A 12,785-nucleotide genomic window follows, 5' to 3' on the forward strand; every position below is an offset into this window, starting at 1 on the left:
CAATTGAAATGGCTGAATTCGAATAAAAAAATATTAACAAAAACGAGTAATCACACAATGAACGAATAAATTTTATCTATGACACAATATAAATACAATATGTAAACAACGTCAAAAAGACAACTATAACCTGTTACAAAATGTCGGTAAATAAGATAACGTACACAGGTAACAATAAATATGATAATTTTTCCATGGTGTTTATCAATTTATTTTGGAGAACACCATGTCGAATCAGGTGGACAAGTGATTCTTTTTTAAATTATAAAGCAAATAAAACAAAATCATAAACATTTCTTTCATGATATTTTTTCTTCAAATTTTAGGTTTTTAGCGTAATAAAGGTAAATCCAGAAAAAGCATTCCGAACGCACATAGTTTAAACTAACTTTTATTCTCATTCGTTGACATCTTCAAACTATTTTCTCAAAAGTTTGTCTTTTTAGTAGTACGATTTCATGGGTCCTAGGTTTGATAAACGGCAATGAATTACACATGAATTATAATATTTGTTGCTACTCTCTTTAGAAATATGTATTGGGAACATAATCAAATGGAAATGTCGGAGTATGATGTCGTGTATTCCAGTAGAATTTTACCTTAAAATTAAACGTTCGAAACCTGCTCGTCAGTTGAGTACAAAGCGAGGTCTATATTCATTTTACTTCGACAACTATCTACCTAAACTGCATAATATATTTTTAATTAAGCTAATTATGTCATAAAAATGAAATAACTACACATATAACACTTCAGTAGAACGATGCATTAGCTGAAGACCAAAAAATATGTATCACAAAGTGACATGCAAACAGCTATCAAATTCTATCCAAATGTTTTTATTCCAACATCAAATGAAATCGGATGAGACACATAGATTCATCCAATGCTGTGTTGGCAAGACAAAGGTGAGACATTTCAAAGATCCTAAGAGGACAAGCAATTACCTTAAGTGTAAGGAAGACAGAAAGCACTTCAATCCAAGAAAAACGACTAACAATAGTGAACTTCAGTCTAAAACTAGACAAATAGTTAACAAAGGTACCAGGCTTATAATTCAATACGCCTGACGCGCGTGTCGTCTACATAAGACTCATCATTCACGCTCAAAACAATATTGATGCCCCCCACCCCACTCTGAAGTAATTGTTTTATAACAAAGTCAATGTGAGACTTCTTCGAGATATTATTGTGTCTGTGAGACGTAAATGAAGCCCTCTCAGATGCAAAATTTTATTTTAAAATACATCAAAGTTGAGCATAGGAGCACTTATGTTTGTGATTCACTTTCGGACTATTTCTTATACAAATAAATACTCCAAAAATGACAAAGATCAACTTTCTCCCAAAAGAGCAATTATTTATAAAAATCAAAACCCTAACCACATGCACACCTTTAATATATGTACAAACAGCCAGCAAAGTGAAAACTTCCTTGCATTCAAACTGTAGGAGGAGTTATGCGGAATAAATATATAACCATAATGGTTAGGACGGAAGGACAGACGGACAGGGGTCAAACAAAATGCCCCCCAACTTTTAGTTGCAGGGGCATAAAACTGAAGATTGAGGAACTCTGGCACATTCCGAACCAGAGAAAATGAAGATGCTCCAAAGCGTCAGGTTTTTTTTATCCACAAGTGACACTGTGTTTTCTACTCATATAATACAAATTGTTGATGAGTCACAAAAAAATGCTCTAACCTGAAAGATAAGTGAAAAAAAAAGAATACTAAAAATACGAATACTAAAGATACTGCAGTTCCTGTTTCCACTCTCTAACGTCCAGATAACAGATTGACCTTAAGGAAAGAGTGTTGAAATTTCTTATGTATGTATTTTGCTTGGTAAGCGATAAATTCTTTATGTTGATCCATTGCAAATTGCAAAAGTTGTCTGGTATTGTATAAAATAACACATGATTTTTACTTTACCAATAATTTGATTCTATCTTTCAATAATTTGATTCTATCTTTCAATATTTGACCTAAACAGTCTTCACAATGATTGATACTTCATATACAGAAGCTAAATGTCAGACTTAAATCATCTGCATCAAATGAAGTGTGTACATTTAAAAAGCCTAAACATCATTCTGTAACAAAACTTTTTTTTTTTAATTTATACAGCTGTGAGGTCTCTTTATGTTATTGTCCCGACAACATTTAACTGACTTGTGCTTGTTGTATATAACAAAGACTTGCTCAAATCATATATTCATCTATGTTAAGACACTTAAATATGATACAGTTCTGCTTTTATACAGTATTCATTAAGCAATTTGATTTTTTATTAATATTTTTCTATATTTTAACGTTGTGAATCATTCGTTTGATTAGTGATTAGTTATCTACTTTATTTAATTTCAATTTATCTAAAACCATTAGCTTTCGAACCTTTTCAATCTCGAAGCCAACATTATTTTTTTTTAAAAAAGAAAACATGAATTTAATCAACGCATTACACATAATACATTTATGATCTATTCGCAAAATCATAAGAAAAGGATCAGTGCTATTAATGTTGCCATATATCTAAAATCACAATTCGGTTCTATTACAATGAAGTAAAAGCTCAATCCCCACTGCACCTTTAACAGGCCCTACCAACGTCTTAAATAAAGTCGCTTCAAACAACAGAATTTCTCCCAAAAAATAAACACTTAATAGACAAAGACAACAGTAGTATACTGGTGTTCAAAAGTCATTAATCGATTGAGAGAAAACAAATCCAGGTATTATACCAAAATTAAGGGAAACACATCAACTTAAACATGTTAAAGAGGAAAACAAAGGAACAACAGGAACACAAAAACAACAACAAACGAAAAACACACATAAACGAACTATTTGAAAACAACTGCCATATTCCTGACTTGGTTTAGGACACTTTTAGAAAACATGAAGGATTGAACCGGGTTTAATGGCTAGCCAAACCTCCAGCTTTACGAAAAAGTTAAAAAGTATCGCTTAAAGACTACGCGAATAATAATTCAGTTTTAAACAAATATAATTGTTTAAACACTATCGTCGGTGTATATGGTTATACAGAGTTACCATTCGATTTCGAGTTAACCTTTCACATGTTTCACTAAAGGTTAGACTTATTTTTGTTATTTTTTATAGAGGATGTTAATGCCGTATTCAACAGACCCATGTTATGAATAAACTCATCATCGATGAAGGCTATGAAACGTGATGGGCCTTTCCAACTCACATCAAAAACATGATAAATGAATAACGATAGAAAAAGGTAGATAATTGATGTTTCTCTATTTAAAGCAACTAATTGTCTGATTGTAGGACAGTTACTATCTTCGGGAACAGTATAACCAACAGCTGTTGATGCCTTAACTATTTTCTTCTAGTTTCAAACTAATTCGGACCCTGTTTTATTATTATAATGTGTTGTCTATTACTTCCTTGTGATTGAATGGCGATTCTGTTCGCAGCTGCACGGTGTTGTTAAGAATAAAATAACAAGAAGGTAATCCATATATCACAATCAGTAAAATTGAGATAACTGTCAGACAGTCAATCTATCAGTAAAATGAGTAAATCACCGTCAGACAATCAATCAATCAATACAGTGCAAAGATAATCGTCAGACAGTCAATCTATCAGAACATTGAGTAAATAACCGTCAGGCAGTCAATCTATCAGTTCATTGAGTAGATAACCTTCAGGCAGTCAATCTATCAGTACATTGAGTAGATAACCTTCAGACAATTAATCTATCAGTACAGTAAGTAGATAACCTGTAGACAATCAATCTATTAGTACAGTGAGTAAATAACCGGCAGACAATGCATCTATCAGAACAGAGAGTAGATAACCGTCAGACAATCAGTCTATCAGTACAATGAGAAGATAACCGGCAGACAATCAGTCTATCAGTACAATGAGAAGATAACCGGCAGACAATCAGTCTATCAGTACAATGAGAAGATAACCGGCAGACAATCAGTCTATCAGTACAATGAGAAGATAACCGGCAGACAATCAGTCTATCAGTACAATGAGAAGATAACCGGCAGACAATCAGTCTATCAGTACAGTAATGAGATAACCGGCAGACAATCAGTCTATCAATACAATGAGAAGATAACCGGCAGACAATCAGTCAGTCAGTAGAGTGAGTAGATAACCGTCAGACACTCAATCTATCACTAAAGTGAGTAGATAACCGGCAGACAATAGTCTATCAGTACAGTGGGTAAATAACCTGTTGGCAATCAATCTATCAGTAAAGTGAGTAAATAACCTCTAGCCAATCAATCTATCAGTACAGTGAGTAAATGAGCTGTAGAAAATCAATCTATCAGTAAAATGAGAAGATAAACTATAGAAAATCAATCTATCAGTACAGTGAGTAAATCACCTGTAGGCAATCAGTTTATCAGTACAGTGAGCAAAGAACCTGTAGACAATCAAAGAGGGGCGAAAGATACCAGAGGGAGAGTCAAACTCATAGATCGGATATCAACTGACAATCTATCGGAATAGTGAGTATATAACCTGTTTAAAATCTATCTCAGTACACTGAGTAGATAACCTGTAGAAAATCGATCTATCAGTACAGTGAGAAATAACCCATAGACAATCAATCTATCAGTACTGTGAGTGAATAACCTCTAGACGATCGATCTAACAGTACAGTGAGTACAAAACCTGTAGACACTGAATCTATCGCTAAAGCTAGTAGATAACCGTTAAGACAATCAATCTAACAGTACACTGATTAAATAACCTAGAGAAAATCAATCTATCAGTACAGTAATAAAAAACCCATACATAATCAATGTATCAAAACTGGGAGTGAATAACCTGTAGACAATCAATCTATCAGTACTGTGAGTACATAACCTGTAAACAATCAATCTATCAGTTAAGTTAGTAGATAACCCGTAAACAATCAATCTATCAGTACAGTGAATAGATAACCAGCAGACAATCAATCTATCAGTGCAGTGAGTAGATAACCTACAGACAATCAATCTATCAATACAGTGAGTAGATAACATACTGTCAATCAATCAATCTAACAATACAGTGAGTAGGTAACCTGCAGACAATCAATCCATCAGTACAGTGAGTAGATAACCTGTGGACAATCAATCTATCAATACAAAGAGTAAATAACCGGTAGACAATCCGTCTATCAATATAGTGAGTAGATAACAGTTAGACAATCAATCTATAAGTACAGTGAGCAGATGACCTACAAACAATATATTTATCAGTAAAGTGAGTAGTTAACATGTAGACAATCAATAAATCAGGACAGTGAATAGATAACCTAAAGACAATCAACCTATCAGTACAGAGAGTAGATAACTGTTAGCCAATCATTCTATCAGTACAGTGTGAAGATAACCACCAAACAAACAATCTATCAGTACAGTGAGTAGATAACATACAGACAATCAATCTATCAGTACAGTGAGTAGATAACCGACATAATACATTTATGATCTATTCGCAAAATCATAAGAAAAGGATCAGTGCTATTAATGTTGCTATATATCTAAAATCACAATTCGGTTCTATTACAATGAAGAAAAAGCTCAATCCCCACTGCACCTTTAACAGGCCCTACCAACGTCTTAAATAAAGTCGCTTCAAACAACAGAATTTCTCCCAAAAAATAAACACTTAATAGACAAAGACAACAGTAGTATACTGGTGTTCAAAAGTCATTAATCGATTGAGAGAAAACAAATCCAAATCTACAAACAATATATTTATCAGTAAAGTGAGTAGTTAACATGTTGACAATCAATAAATCAGGACAGTGAATAGATAACCTAAAGACAATCAACCAATAAGTACAGAGAGTAGATAACTGTTAGCCAATCATTCTATCAGTACAGTGTGAAGATAACCATCAAACAAACAATCTATCAGTACAGTGAGTAGATAACATACAGACAATCAATCTATCAGTACAGTGAGTAGATAACCGACAGACAATCAATCTATCAGTGCAGTGAGTAGATAGCCTATATACAATCAATCTATCGGTACAGTGAATAGATAACCTACAAACAATCTATCTATCAGTAAAATGAGTAGTTAACATGTAGACATGTAGACAATCAATATATCAAAACAGTGAATAGATAACATAAAGACAATCAACCTATCTGTACAGTGAGTAGATATCCATCAGACAAACAACCTATCAATACAGTTAGTAGATAACCAACAGACAATAAATCTATTTGTACAGTAAGTTGATAACCTACAAACAATCAATCAATCAGTACAAAGAGTTGATAACCGTCAGACAATCAACCTATCAGAACAGTGAGTAGATACCCTGTAAACAATCAATCTCTCAGTACATTCAGTAGATTACATGAAGACATTTAATCTATCAGTACAGTGAGTAGATAACCTAAATATAATCAATCTATAGGTACAGTGAATATATAACCTACAAACAATCTATCTATCAGTAAAGTAAGTAGTTAACATGTAGATATATATATATTAATATATAAGAGCGGTGAATAGATAACCTAAAGACCATCAACCTATCAGTTAAGTGAGTAGATATCCATCAGACAAACAACCTATCAATACAGTTAGTAGATAACCAACAGACAAGAAATCTATCAATACAGTGAGTGGATAATCTACAAACAATCAATCTATCAGTGCAGTAAATAGATAATCTGTAGACAATCAATCTATCAGTACAGTGTGAAGATAATCGTCATACAATTAATTTATCAGTACAGTGAGTGGATAACCTACATACAATCAATCTTTCAGTACAGTGAGTGGATAACCGTCAGAAAATCAATCTATCAGTACAATAAGTAGATAACCTAAATACAATCAATCTATCAGTACAGTGAATAGATAACCTACAAACAATCTTTCTATTAGTAAAGTGAGTAGTAAACATGTTGACAATCAATATACCAGTACAGTGAATTGATAACCTTAAGACAATCAACCTATCAGTACAGTGAGTAGATAACTGTTGGACAATTAATCTATCAGTACAGTGATTAGATAACCTACAGACAATCAATCAATCAGTAATAAGTTGATAACCGTCAGACAATAAATCTATCAGTACAGTAAATAGATAACCGTCAGACAATCAATCTATCAGTACAGTAAATAGATAACCGTCAGACAATCAATCTATCAGTACAGTAAATAGATAACCGACAGACAATCAATCGATCAGTACAGTGAATAGATAACGTACAAATAATCTATCTATCAGTACAGTAAATAAATAATCTGTAGACAAGCAATCTATCAGTACAGTGAGTAGATAACCTACAGACAATCAATATATCAGTAAAGTGAGTAGATAACCTATTCAAAATCAATCTATCAGTACAGTGAGTAGATAACCTGTAGACAATCAAATTCAATCTATCTGTACAGTGAGTAGACAGTTCATCTATCAGTAAAGTTACTAGATAACCGTCAGACAATCATTCAATCAGTTAAGTTAGTAGATAACTTGTAGACAATTCATCTATCAGTTAAGCTAGTAGATAACCTGTAGACAATTCATCTATCAGTTAAGTTAGTAGATAACCTGTAAGACAATTCATATATTAGTTTAGTTAGTAGATAACATGTAGACAATCAATCTATCAGTAAAGTTAGTAGATAACCTGTAGACAATCAATCTATCAGTAAAGTTAGTAGATAACCTGTAGACAATCAATCTATCAGTAGAGAGAGTAGGTAACCTACAGACAATCAATCTATCAGTAAAGTTAGAAGATAACCTGTAGACAATCAATCTATCAGTAAAGTTAGTAGATAACCTGTAGACAATCAATCTATCAGTAAAGTTAGTAGATAACCTGTAGACAATTCATCTATCAGTTAAGTTACTAGATAACCTGTAAGACAATTCATATATCAGTTAAGTTAGTAGATAACCTGTAGACAATGCATCAATTAGTAAAGTTAGTAGATAACCTGTAAGACAATTCATCTCTCAGTTAAGTTAGTAGATAACCTGTAAGACAATTCATCCCACAGTAAAGTATGTAGATAACATGTAGACAATTCATATATCAGTTAAGTTAGTAGATCACCTATAGACAATTCATCTATCAGTTAAGTTAGTAGATAACCTTTAAGACAATTCATATATTAGTTAAGTTAGTAGATAACCTGTAGACAATCAATCTATCAGTAAAATAAGAAGATAACCTGTAGACAATCAATTAATCAGTACAGTGAGTAGGTAACCTACAGACAATCAATCTATCAGTAAAGTTAGTAGATAACCTGTAAGACAATTCATCTATCAGTTAAGTTAGTGAATAACCTGTAAGACAATTCATCTAACATTAAAGTCTGTAGATAACCTGTAGACAATTCATATATCAGTTAAGTTAGTAGATCACCTGTAGACAATCAATCTATCAGTAAAGTTAGTAGATAACCTGCAGACAATCAATCTATCAGTACAGTGAGTAGATAACCTACAGACAATCAATCTATCTGTAAAGTTAGTAGATAACCTGTAGACAATCAATCTATCAGTAAAGTTAGTAGATAACGTGTAGACAATTCATCTATCAGTTATGTTACTAGATAACATGTAAGACAATTCATATATCAGTTAAGTTAGTAGATAAGCTGTAGACAATGCATCTATCAGTAAAGTTAGTAGATAACCTGTAAGACAATTCATCGAACAGTAAAGTCTGTAGATAACCTGTAGACAATTCATATATCAGTTAAGTTAGTAGATAACCTGTCGACAATCAATCTATCAGTAAAGTTAGTAGATAACCTGCAGACAATCGATCTATCAGTACAGTGAGTAGATAACCTATTCAAAATCAATCTATCAGTACAGTGAGTAGATAACCTGTAGACAATAAATTCAATCCATCTGTACAGTGAGTAGACAGTTCATCTATCAGTAAAGTTACTAGATAACCGTCAGACAATCATTCAATCAGTTAAGTTAGTAGATAACTTGTAGACAATTCATCTATCAGTTAAGCTAGTAGATAACCTGTAGACAATTCATCTATCAGTTAAGTTAGTAGATAACCTGTAAGACAATTCATATATTAGTTAAGTTAGTAGATAACCTGTCGACAATCAATCTATCAGTAAAGTAAGTAGATAACCTGCAGACAATCAATCTATCAGTACAGTGAGTAGATAACCTATTCAAAATCAATCTATCAGTACAGTGAGTAGATAACCTGTAGACAATAAATTCAATCTATCTGTACAGTGAGTAGACAGTTCATCTGTCAGTAAATTACTAGATAACCGTCAGACAATCATTCAATCAGTTAAGTTAGTAGATAACTTGTAGACAATTCATCTATCAGTTAAGCTAGTAGATAACCTGTAGACAATTCATCTATCAGTTAAGTTAGTAGATAACCTTTAAGACAATTCATATATTAGTTAAGTTAGTAGATAACCTGTAGACAATTCATCTAACAGTAAAGTATGTAGATAACATGTAGACAATTCATATATCAGTTAAGTTAGTAGATCACCTATAGACAATTCATCTATCAGTTAAGTTAGTAGATAACCTTTAAGACAATTCATATATTAGTTAAGTTAGTAGATAACCTGTAGACAATCAATCTATCAGTAAAATAAGAAGATAACCTGTAGACAATCAATTAATCAGTACAGTGAGTAGGTAACCTACAGACAATCAATCTATCAGTACAGTGAGTAGATAACCTGTAGACAATAAATTCAATCTATCTGTACAGTGAGTAGACAGTTCATCTGTCAGTAAATTACTAGATAACCGTCAGACAATCATTCAATCAGTTAAGTTAGTAGATAACTTGTAGACAATTCATCTATCAGTTAAGCTAGTAGATAACCTGTAGACAATTCATCAATTAATAAAGTTAGTAGATAACCTGTAAGACAATTCATCTCTCAGTTAAGTTAGTAGATAACATGTAAGACAATTCATCTAACAGTAAAGTATGTAGATAACCTGTAGACAATTCATATATCAGTTAAGTTAGTAGATCACCTATAGACAATTCATCTGTTAGTTAAGTTAGTAGATAACCTGTAAGACAATTCATATATTAGTTAAGTTAGTAAATAACCTGTAGACAATCAATCTATCAGTAAAATAAGGAGATAACCTGTAGACAATCAATTAATCAGTACAGTGAGAAGGTAACCTACAGACAATCAATCTATCAGTAAAGTTAATAGATAACCTGTAGACAATCAATCTATCAGTAAAGTTACTAGATAACCTGTAAGACAATTCATATATCAGTTAAGTTAGTAGATAACCTGTAGACAATGCATCTATCAGTAAAGTTAGTAGATAACCTGTAAGACAATTCATCTATCAGTTAAGTTAGTAGATAACCTGTAAGACAATTCATATATTAGTTAAGTTAGTAGATAACCTGTAGACAATCAATCTATCAGTAAAGTTAGTAGATATCCTGCAGACAATTCATATATCAGTTAAGTTAGTAGATAACCTGTAAACAATGCATCTATTAGTAAAGTTAGTAGATAACCTGTAAGACAATTCATCTATCAATTGAGTTAGTAGATAACCTGTAAGACAATTCATCTAACAGTAAAGTATGTAGATAACCTGTAGACAATGCATTTTTCAGTTGTGTTATTAGATCACCTGTAAGACAATTCATATATTAGTTAAGTTAGTAGATAACCTGTAGACAATCAATCTATCAGTAAAGTAAGAAGATAACTTGTAGACAATCAATATATCAGTACAGTGAGTAGGTAACCTACAGACAATCAACCTATCAGTAAAATTAGTAGATAACCTGTAGACAATCAATCTATCAGTAAAGTTAGTAGATAACCTGTAGACATTCAATCTATCAGTAAAGTTAGTAGATAACATGTAGACAATTCATCTGTCAGTTAAGTTACTAGATAACCTGTAAGACAATTCATATATCAGTTAAGTTAGTAGATAACCTGTAGACAATGCATCTATCAGTTAAGTTTAATAGATAACCTGTAAGACAATTCATATATTAGTTAAGTTAGTAGTTAACCTGTAGACAATCAATCTATCAGTAAAGTTAGAAGATAACCTGCAGACAATCAATCTATCAGTAAAGTTAGTCGATAACCTGTAGACAATCAATCTATCAGTAAAGTTAGTAGATAACCTGTAGACAATCAATCTATCAGTACAGTGAGTAGGTAACCTACATACAATCAATCTATCAGTAAAGTTAGTAGATAACCTGTAGACAATCAAATTCAATCTATCTGTACAGTAAGTAGACAGTTCATCTATCAATAAAGTTACTAAATAACCTTAAGACAATCATTCAATCAGTTAAGTTAGTAGATAACCTGTAGACAATTCATCTATCATTTAAGTTAGTAGTAAACCTGTCAGACAATTCATATATTAGTTAAGTTAGTAGATAAACTGTAGACAATCAATATATCAGAAAAGTTAGTAGATAACCTGCAGACAATCAATCTATCAGTAAAGTTAGTAGATATCCTGTAGACAATCTATCTATCAGTAAAGTTAGTAGATAACCTGTAGACAATCAATCTATCAGTAAAGTTAGTAGATAACCTGTAGACAATCAATCTATCAGTAAAGTTAGTAGATAACCTGTAGACAATCAATCTATCAGTAAAGTTAGTAGATAACCTATAGACAAACAATCCATCAGTAAAGTTAGTAGATGATCTGTAGACAATTCATCTATCAGTTAAGTTAAAAGATAACCTGTAAGACAATGCATATATCAGTTAAGTTAGTAGATAACCTGTAGACAATGCATCTATCAGTCAAGTTATGAGATAAGCTGTAAGACAATTCATCTATCAGTTAAGTTAGTAGATAACCTGTAAGACAATTCATCTAACAGTAAAGTATGTAGATAACCTGTAGACAATTCATATATCAGTTAAGTTAGCAGATCACCTGTAGACAATTCACCTATCAGTTAAGTTAGAAGATAACCTGTAAGACAATTCATATATTAGTTAAGTTAGTAGATAACCTGTAGACAATCAATCTATCAGTAAAGTAAGAAGATAACCTGTAGACAATCAATCTATCAGTACAATGAGTAGGTAACCTACAGACAATCAATCTATCAGTAATGTTAGTAGATAACCTGTAGACATTCAATCTATCAGTAAAGTTAGTAGACAACCTGAAGACAATCAATCTATCAGTAAAGTTAGTAGATAACCTGTAGACAATACATCTGTCAGTTAAGTTACTAGATAACCTGTTAGACAATTCATATATCAGTTAAGTTAGTAGATAAACTGTAGACAATGCATCTATCAGTAAAGTTAGTAGATAACCTGTTAGACAATTCATCTATCAGTTAAGTAAGTAGATAACCTGTAAGACAATTCATCTAACAGTAAAGTCTGTAGATAACCTGTAGACAATTCATATATCAGTTAAGTTAGTAGATCATCTGTAGACAATCAATCTATCAGTAAAGTTAGTAGATAACCTGCAGACAATCAATCTATCAGTACAGTGAGTAGATAACCTACAGACAATCAATCTATCAGTAAAGTTAGTAGATAACCAGTAGACAATCAACCTATCAGTAAAATTAGTAGATAACCTGTAGACAATCAATCTATCAGTAAAGTTAGTAGATAACCTGTAGACATTCAATCTATCAGTAAAGTTAGTAGATAACATGTAGACAATTCATCTGTCAGTTTAGTTACTAGATAACCTGTAAGACAATTCATATATCAGTTAAGTTAGTAGACAACCTGTAGACAATGCATCTATCA

General features: G+C 32.0%; 1 pseudogene; it reads right to left on the minus strand.

Annotated features, from left to right (window-relative positions):
* Positions 1 to 3,837: 3,837 nt before the first annotated feature.
* Positions 3,838 to 12,785, minus strand: part of LOC127705503 (uncharacterized) — a 154,377-nt pseudogene continuing 145,429 nt past the window's right edge.

This window comes from Mytilus californianus, unplaced genomic scaffold (assembly GCF_021869535.1).
Source record: "Mytilus californianus isolate M0D057914Y unplaced genomic scaffold, xbMytCali1.0.p SCAF_6, whole genome shotgun sequence".
Lineage (NCBI taxonomy): Eukaryota > Metazoa > Mollusca > Bivalvia > Mytilida > Mytilidae > Mytilus > Mytilus californianus.